This window comes from Dermacentor silvarum, unplaced genomic scaffold (genome assembly GCF_013339745.2).
Source record: "Dermacentor silvarum isolate Dsil-2018 unplaced genomic scaffold, BIME_Dsil_1.4 Seq12468, whole genome shotgun sequence".
Classification (NCBI taxonomy): Eukaryota; Metazoa; Arthropoda; class Arachnida; order Ixodida; family Ixodidae; genus Dermacentor; species Dermacentor silvarum.
In genome coordinates, this window is record NW_023605677.1 from 45243 (window position 1) to 53582 (window position 8340).

The following is an 8340-nucleotide window of genomic DNA, read 5'->3' on the forward strand; positions in this document are numbered from 1 at the left end:
TAAGGCGCTGCATTATGAAGCGTTCGTAATTTTGTTTAACTTTTTTATCCAAAAAGCTTGTGCTGCGCGGGCAAGTTCTTTAAACATTACTGATTCTGAACCGCGTGCAAAAAATAGGACAACTTCCATTTCACATTAATTAAACCACAGACGCTTCTATGGATTACCATCATGGATAGGAAAATGATCAGAAGTAACTACATTTAAGCAGGAAGTTTAACCACTTGGAAAGAAAGTGCGTTTTCTGTAATAAAAGTACTTGGTCCATCGTCGTGACCCGCTAAACATATATGTATTGGCGACCCTAGAGGATTTTTCTAATGCACAGCAACCAAATTATTTGATTTTAATTCTATCTTTTGTTGCACAGTTCTGTTTTTGCAAATTCACTTTGTCACATTCGTATGTGACAATATACAAGGTGTCCCAGCTATCATGCACCAAGGTGAGCGCGCGTTTCCTCGTCTATACCAACGTGTAGAATAGGAAACTGGACCATGCCTACTTAACCTTCCTGCCCTTCCTTCCTTTTACTGTCCCTCTCTCTTCCGCACAACGCGCTTTCTATATTACTGCAGTACTATCAGGGACCACGGCACATAATCGAAAACTCTCCCCTCCCCCTCCCCCATTTCTTTCCTTTCCCGCTGGGTGCTGCTGAGGCATGAACATGGTCGCATCGTGACTCGCAGAGTCGCAGCCGGGGCAGTGTCAAGTTGCGGCTGGTCGGTGGCAGGACCCGCAACGAAGGCCGCGTCGAAGTGTACATACCCAAGCGTGGATGGGGCACCGTGTGCGGGGACGGCTGGGGCCTCCTCGAAGCAGCCACAGTCTGCCGACAGCTGGGACTCGGCTACGCCGACGCAGCCATACAGGTAACCTAGGCAACTGAAGAAAGTAGGAAGCGTCACTATGCACTGGCAACATCTCAAGCTGTTAAAAGCGTTGAATCGGTGAGGCAGCGCCCGCTTCGTCCGCAGTCACACAAGTCCTTACCCGTATGACTTTACCTACTTTAGCCGCCAGTGCCATATATCGCCTCATGCGTGACATTGAACGGACCAAAACCTTGTTCATTCCCTTACATAGCGGTAGTGATAAGTGGCATGCTTCCGCCACATTTAACATTATGGGAAGTTTAGCACCACGTAAGTTCAAATGAGACGCTCGAGCGGACCCATTGCCGCCATGCCTTCGTGAGGTTAGAACCGCCTGTAGCTAGTCCACCGTCCGTCTGCTCTTCCTCCCGGAAAGTTTCATAATTTCTTCGCTAAGATCTGCGTTATTCCTGCTAACCGCCGTCATTTATTTTTCTGTATTCGTTCCCTGTTCATCTCTCGCCGTGCATTGATCAACATCTTTTTTCTGAACCTACCATTCATTTCTGAATTTACTGCAGCGCACATGAGCGTAACACTTTTCTAAATAAAATAAAGTTAACTGAATGCACGCTAGGCGAGTGGATACTGTCGAGTGGTTTTTCCGTGGGAAACCGGCTGAGTGCGGTTTGGCCTTTACACCGGCCCGCCCCTGCTTGCGTACAGCTGAAGTTGATTTCTGACTTAAGCTCCATCTGTACTTCGACCCTTCTCTCCGGAGAGCTGAAGTCGTAACGCTCTAGCGCTATGAAGGCTGCTCTGGCGATAACTGACGAACGGGCAGCCAGCAAAAGTGTTGGACAGCTCCGTGGCTGGCTTACAAAGCGGCCACATTTTTCGTTTTGTTACCAGTGCTAACACTTTACTTTCTTCGCTTAAGTGAGCTTGAATCGCAAACACGTTTTGTGGACAGATTCAATACTTTCAGCAGAGATTCAATACTTAAAAAAAAACCGTTTCCGCAGGGTGACCACTTTGGTGGCGGGAACCATACCATGATGCTCAGCGGTGTGATGTGCACCGGCCTGGAGAAGAACCTCGCCGACTGCCTGCATGATCAGCTGGGCGTAGGCGCCGTCACTTGCCCAGGAGTAGGGGACAGTGTCGCAGGCGTCGTCTGTGTGCGAGGTAGGCGTATAGCATAGCACATTCCAGTTTTCACTAAGGAAACACCATGGTTTGCTCCTCCTATAGAGATGGTAAAGGACATTCATTTCAACAGATACAGAAGCGTTGTACTCTGCCCGTATCTATAGCCTATCAGTGTTTGCAACCTAGAAGAGGTCGTCTTCAAACTAACACGAATAGACAGCCCCTTTTAGGCAAGTAACGTGCGAGTTTAGCAGGTGTCGTGCCACCGATTTGGCAGCGCTGTCTTACCCGCTTTCTTACCCGCGTATGCGCCAGGCCTATATAAAACAGCGACTAACAGTGCAAACAGGCAGAAATTTGGCAAAGAGGCAGGAAAGGAACTTACGAAAAATTGTTCAGGGGATCTTTTTATCGAGTTTGACATTCTATGTATACAATACATATATACATATCATTATACCTTATACTTCCACAATTCGAAGAATAAAGAAAAATCAGTACATATATACATAGGCTCACCCCTCTCTATCGATGTGGAAAAAAATGACAAAGCAAAACTTGATTATTACTGGCGTGCTCACTGATAGACGCAAGACGCGGTGCGACGACAGTGGCTGTCACTCATTGCCATATCTACAACGTTTGATCGTTATTTCTGCGAAACATGGAGTACGCCCATACCACGCAATTTCATGAAAAAGAAAACGCATTTGCCAGACGAAGGCTTTTATGAAACCGATCAATCTGCTTCCTAGCTGGGCAGTAGCATGGGCATGTTGTAAAGAGGTCAAACACGATTCATTAAGTGGCACGATTCTTGTATAGTGCGGTGTCATATCTACGTCCTTTATATGTATAATAATCTGGAAGCGATCGCAAAAGAACATCCGACCATACATTGTCTGTTTGGCCATTCGTGGAGAGTGCGGAGCCTGCGCTGCGCAAGTCTCACAGAATGACATCGTGTGCGCATAACTGTGGGGCAAACATCAAGTAGTATGCTCACGCAAACATAGGGGGTGCTGACTAAACATAAAAAATGGAGTGGCTAGTATCAGCATATTTGTTAATAAAAAAAGAGTCAGCTCTTCGACAGGGGTGGAGATGGAAGACCAACGAAGCTGTACTATGGTGGAAATTATGTATTTCCAATTTGACTATTAAGATGTGATGGTGTAATCGGTTATTTGAAATATAAAAGAATGAGAATATATATGATCCGGTGGTTTTCATTTATGTGACCACAGGGATGATGGCCTTGTGGTCGCTATGGTTACACCGCCATAGTGCGTACGGCAAAGGTTGGCACGTTCTTCATAACACGTCACCAACGCAGCGCGCGTTCAATGCGAACGCGGGCAAAACGCCGCCGCCGGCGACAACAGTTCTGCGCGTTGCTGGTGCTGCTCCCCTGCCTCCCTCCCACCCACCCCACGGCCTTTCGCACGACGGAAGTCGCGTTTGCTCTCCGCCGTGCGTTCGCTCCCCGCGAAAGCGCGCGTCCCTTGCGCGCTTTCACTCGCACATACAGCATACGGCCAATAAGAGTTTTTTTTCTACACGCCGACACGACCATCGGAGACTGAGCCCTTAATAGCTTCGCTGTAAAAAAAGAAAAAAGAGAGATCAGGCTTTAGCGATTCCTGCTGCCCTGCACTGATTTACTGCGACAGCAGGAGGCTCCTTCTAGCAGAAACCGCTGTCTTGTATCCTTGCATGCTCATCAAATAATGCCATTATATTCTCAACAAGTAACTTCTTTGTGATTTCTGATACAGTATTACCTGCTGTTGCCTCAGAAATACATGCACAGACGTCACAACTTTCAGAGTTCGCTTGGCGCACAAAACACCTTGCTATCTCCGAGTGTGTATTTCACACAAGGGTTAGCGTTTCCGGCTCGCAACTGCACATTGCCGCCGAAGCAGAAGTTGGATTGCCAGTGGCGGTGAAGGGCAAACATTTTCTTTATATTGACACGTGTTCTTCTTTATCTTTCACCTTTGCCCGCTTTTCACCGGCTACCAAATGTTAAACATTATCGCTCGGCGCAGGACGCGCCTGCATGGATCGGAAGTATCTCGAACGTTGTCGACGCTTCTATCCATTGTCTGTTGTCACCGACGCTATGTAAACTGATTTTATGAGCGACGCGAACTGTCTAGTACTTTCTGGAAGACACGAGGCCATCAGGAATTACTCTGGAACCTTCGATGACTCATGTATAAAAGCCGACGCGTTTCGCCGCTGATCAGATTTCGACGATCACCGATTATGTTCGCCGCTATCGTTCTGCTTCGAGTGCAACTTGCTTTTGTGGGCACAGGTTCTCCAATAAAGTCTGTTTCGTCATTTACAGTTTTCCAGCTGTTTTCTTCACCGTCACTACTGCATGACATCTGGTGGAGCTACTAGTGCGTTCATGAATCGAACGCCCCCGAAAATCCGCGATCCAAGCCCGAAACTACAGGACAACACCAGCGTCGCCAACGGCCAGTGAGCTAGCCGTAGGCAGCAAGGACTTCTGCCGGAGCACGGACTTCTTCCCGCGAAGACCACAGCGATCAAGACCAAATCAATGACTCCAATGGCTGCTCTAGCGTCCCTCATCCTGCTGCAATAACCTCGGGAGCCAACAACCTTCCGTGTATCGTCGGCTTAAGACCCTGAAACCTGGCTGGAGACATACGAGAGGACCGCGACGTTCAAAAAATGGAGCGACGACGACAAGCTGCGCCATGTCTATTTTTCGTTGAATGACACGGCGCAGACCTGGTTTGAGAACAGAGAGACCACCCTGGTGACGTGGTACCTATTTCATGAGAACTTCGTGAGGACCTTCACGAGTGTTGTAAGAAAAGAAAAGGCGAAAAGAAAAGGCGAAAAGAAAGAAACCAGAGTGCAATTTCAGAACGAGAACATATCGATCTTCACGGAGGAGATGACTCCCCTCTTCCGCCACGCCAACCCCGACATGTCTGAAGAAAATAAAGTTTGGATCTTGATGCGGGATGTCAAATAGCAACTATTCGCCGGATTGATACGCAACCCGCCCAAGACTCGTTCAAATTGTTTCGTAGGCGACAACAATCGGTCCACTGACAACAATCGGGCCATTTCTTGAAATGCGCGGAGGCGCGCATTTCAAGAAGCTTGAAATGCGCGCCAGGATATACAACCGCCATGCGCTCACAAAGTACGCCGAAGCGCAAGCGCTAGGCACCGATGACCTGCGAGAGACGATCAGAGCGGTCGTACGGGAACAGCTGCAGAAGTTCTGCTCAAGGTCGCAGCCATAGGTGGCCTCGATCGCTGATATACTTAAAGAAGAAATTCAGCGGTCACTGGATGTGCCAGAAGTTCCAGCATCGCCTCAACCACAGCCGGAAGCGATGACCTACGCCGCCATCAAGGTAACCCCCCCCCCCGCCCACGCTCGCGCCTGGGCCCCGTAACGCCGCAGTTCCGTCGTCCACCGCCGCCGCCGCCAGCACGCCCACCAGTAGCCCAGCGCAGCTCCCAGAGGGAGCTGGACGTTTGGCGCGCCCCCGACCACCGCCCGCTCTGCTATCACTGCGGGGAAGCCGCCATGTCAACCGCCGATGCCCATACCGTGAGGTGGGCCTACAAGGGTTCGCCGTTAACGCGCCGCGTCCAGTGCGAGGTGAACGGCCGCGCGACATCGCCGACTACCTCGCCGGAGCCCAGTGGCAACCACATGACCCTCACGCTCGCCGTCACCAGACCGCTACATTTCGCCGCATCGCCGTCAGTACACCGGTCCCACCTGAAGCCGATCTCAAAGCCCTTACCCGGGAAACTAAAAGCAGTAACCGATGGAGGTGCGGTTGCTTTACGACGCAATGCCGAACATCCTCTGCCACCGACGACGACGATTCGCGGATCATCACGCCGAGGTAACAGCACGCCGCCTGCAAGAGCCTTGACAACATTTCGCCGCCCTAAAGAAGACAAGCCGACGCAGCCGTGATCCGACGCCACGACTTAACCGCAAAGCCAGACGACTGTCTACCTACCTAGACGTGCTAATCAATGGCCATAACGTCACCACTCTCGTCCAAACTGTAGCCGACTATTCCGTTTCCAGTGGCCCGTTCGCCGCCACGAAGGTGAAGACGGCCTGGTAAGCACCTGATGTCCAGACAGCGGGAGGACACCTAATAACGCCGGCTGGAGTCTGCACAGCGCGAGTCACGGATAACAACCGCACTTACCCGGAGAGCTTTGTAATCCTGCAGCCCTGCTCCAGGGATGTCATCCTAGACATGGACTCTCTAAACCAACATGGTGCCGTCATCGACTTAAGGTCCAATGCACAAAGGGATACCACCGAATACAAACATCAGTTACCATGCCTTGAATGTGCTAGAAGAACAAGTCACCATTCCACCTCGCTCCAGCGTAATGATTTCCGTCGGTACCGAAGTGCCTGCAAATATGGAAGGCGTCATCGAGGGCGGTCATCAGTTAGTGCTCTACCGTGAAATTTGCGTCGCTAGAGGCATAGCTGAGCTACGTGAAGGGAAAGCAAGAGTGATGCTCACAAAATTCAGCCACGAATACAAGCACTTAACAAAGGTGCCACGGTTGCCTACTCGATGATGAAATAGTACAAGTAAGCAGAGATGTCGCCTTCACGGATTCTAGCGCACCTGCAACGACGACTGTAATACCTGAACCAGCTTTCGACGTCCATCAGAACCTTCCGAGGCAGAAGAAAGAACAGCTAAAAGCCCTGCCCCTGCAATAGAAGGACTGCTTCTCGTCGTCGTCAAAAATTCGACAAACCCATGTCCCCAAGCACCGCATCATAACCGACGAATATGTCCGCCCACTCCGTCAGAGCCCATACCGAGTTTCGGCCTGCGAACGCGAGTCCATAAAGCAACAAGTCGACGAAATGCTACGCGACGACATCATTCAGCCGTCCAACTGTCCGTGAACGTCCACCGTGGTGTTAAGAAGAAGGATGGAACCCTACGTTTCTGCATCGATTATCGTCGCATCAACGAAATCACGAAGAAGGACGTATACCTTCTCCCACGGATAGACGACGCTTTGAATCGACTCTACAACGCAAGTATTTTTCGTCAATGGACCTCAAAACCGGCTACTGGCAAATCGAAGTAGAAGAGAGGCACCGGGAGAAGACTGCTTTTATAACCCAGACGGACTGTTCGAGTTCAAGGGCATGCTGTTTGGTCTTTGCACGGCACCTGCGACTTTCCACCGCGCCATGGATACAGTACTGGCAGGCATGAAGTGGCAGACTTGCCTCGTCTACTTGGATGATTCGTTGTGTTTGCCTCAAGCTTCGAAGAACACAACCGGCACCTTGAAACAGTTCTTCAAGCAAGCAAGACCTCCGGACTCACGTTGAAGCCAGAAAAGTGTCGCTTCGCATACGAGGAGCTCTTGTTTTCGGACTTTCACGGATCGTTGAGCCATGCAGGACGTACCTCACGAAGGACGACGTCGTGTTCAAGTGGGAGACGCCGCAAGTCGAAGCATTTGAAGAACTGAAGCGACGCCTGTAATCGCCGCCAATACTTGCGCATTTCGACGGAAACGTCGAAACCGAAGCCAAACCAGCGCAAGCAGCGTATACGACTCGGCGCCGTGCTTGTGCAGAGAACTGACGGACTAGAAAGAGTTCTAAGTTACGCTAGCCAGTCGCTGTCGAAGGCGGAAAAAATTATTCCACAACAAAAAGGAGTGCATGCCTCGCCATCATCTGAGCTACATCAGAGTTTCGCCCTGCTCTATGGCAGGCCCTTCAACGTTGTGAGCGACCACCACACCTTGGCTAGCTAACGTGAAGGATCCTTCAGGTCGCCTCTCACGATGGAGTTTGAGACTTCAGGCATTCGACCTCACCGTCGTTTACAAGTCCAGGCGAAAGCACTCTGACGCCGAGTGCTTGTCTCGTGCCCCCGTCGAACTCCCGCCACAGATCGACCAGGATGACGACACTTTCTTGGGACCCATATGTGCCGACAAATTCGCCGAACAACCAGCGGACCCGTAACTAAGGAGCCTTGTAGACTACCTGGAAGGCAAGACCGTCGTTGTGCCGAAGGTGTTCAGGCGAGGATTGGCGTCGTTTTTCTTGCAAGACGACATTCTCCTAAAGAAGAATTTCTCACCACTCCGAGCCAACTACCTCCTCGTGGTACCCTCAGTATTGCGTCCAGAGGTTCTGCAAGCTCTCCATGACGACCAAACGGCTGGAAACCTTGGTATTTCCCGCACGCTCGCGAAGATTCAAGAAAAATACTGCTGACCTCGCCTCACTGCCGACGTCGCCCATTACGTAAAAACATGCCGAGACTGTCAGCGACGCAAAACA

General features: G+C 50.6%; 1 pseudogene; it reads left to right on the forward strand.

The window, feature by feature from the left end:
* Positions 1-4385, forward strand: part of LOC119434543 (scavenger receptor cysteine-rich domain-containing group B protein-like) — a 33021-nt pseudogene extending 28636 nt beyond the window's left edge.
* The last annotated feature ends 3955 nt before the right edge of the window (positions 4386-8340 follow it).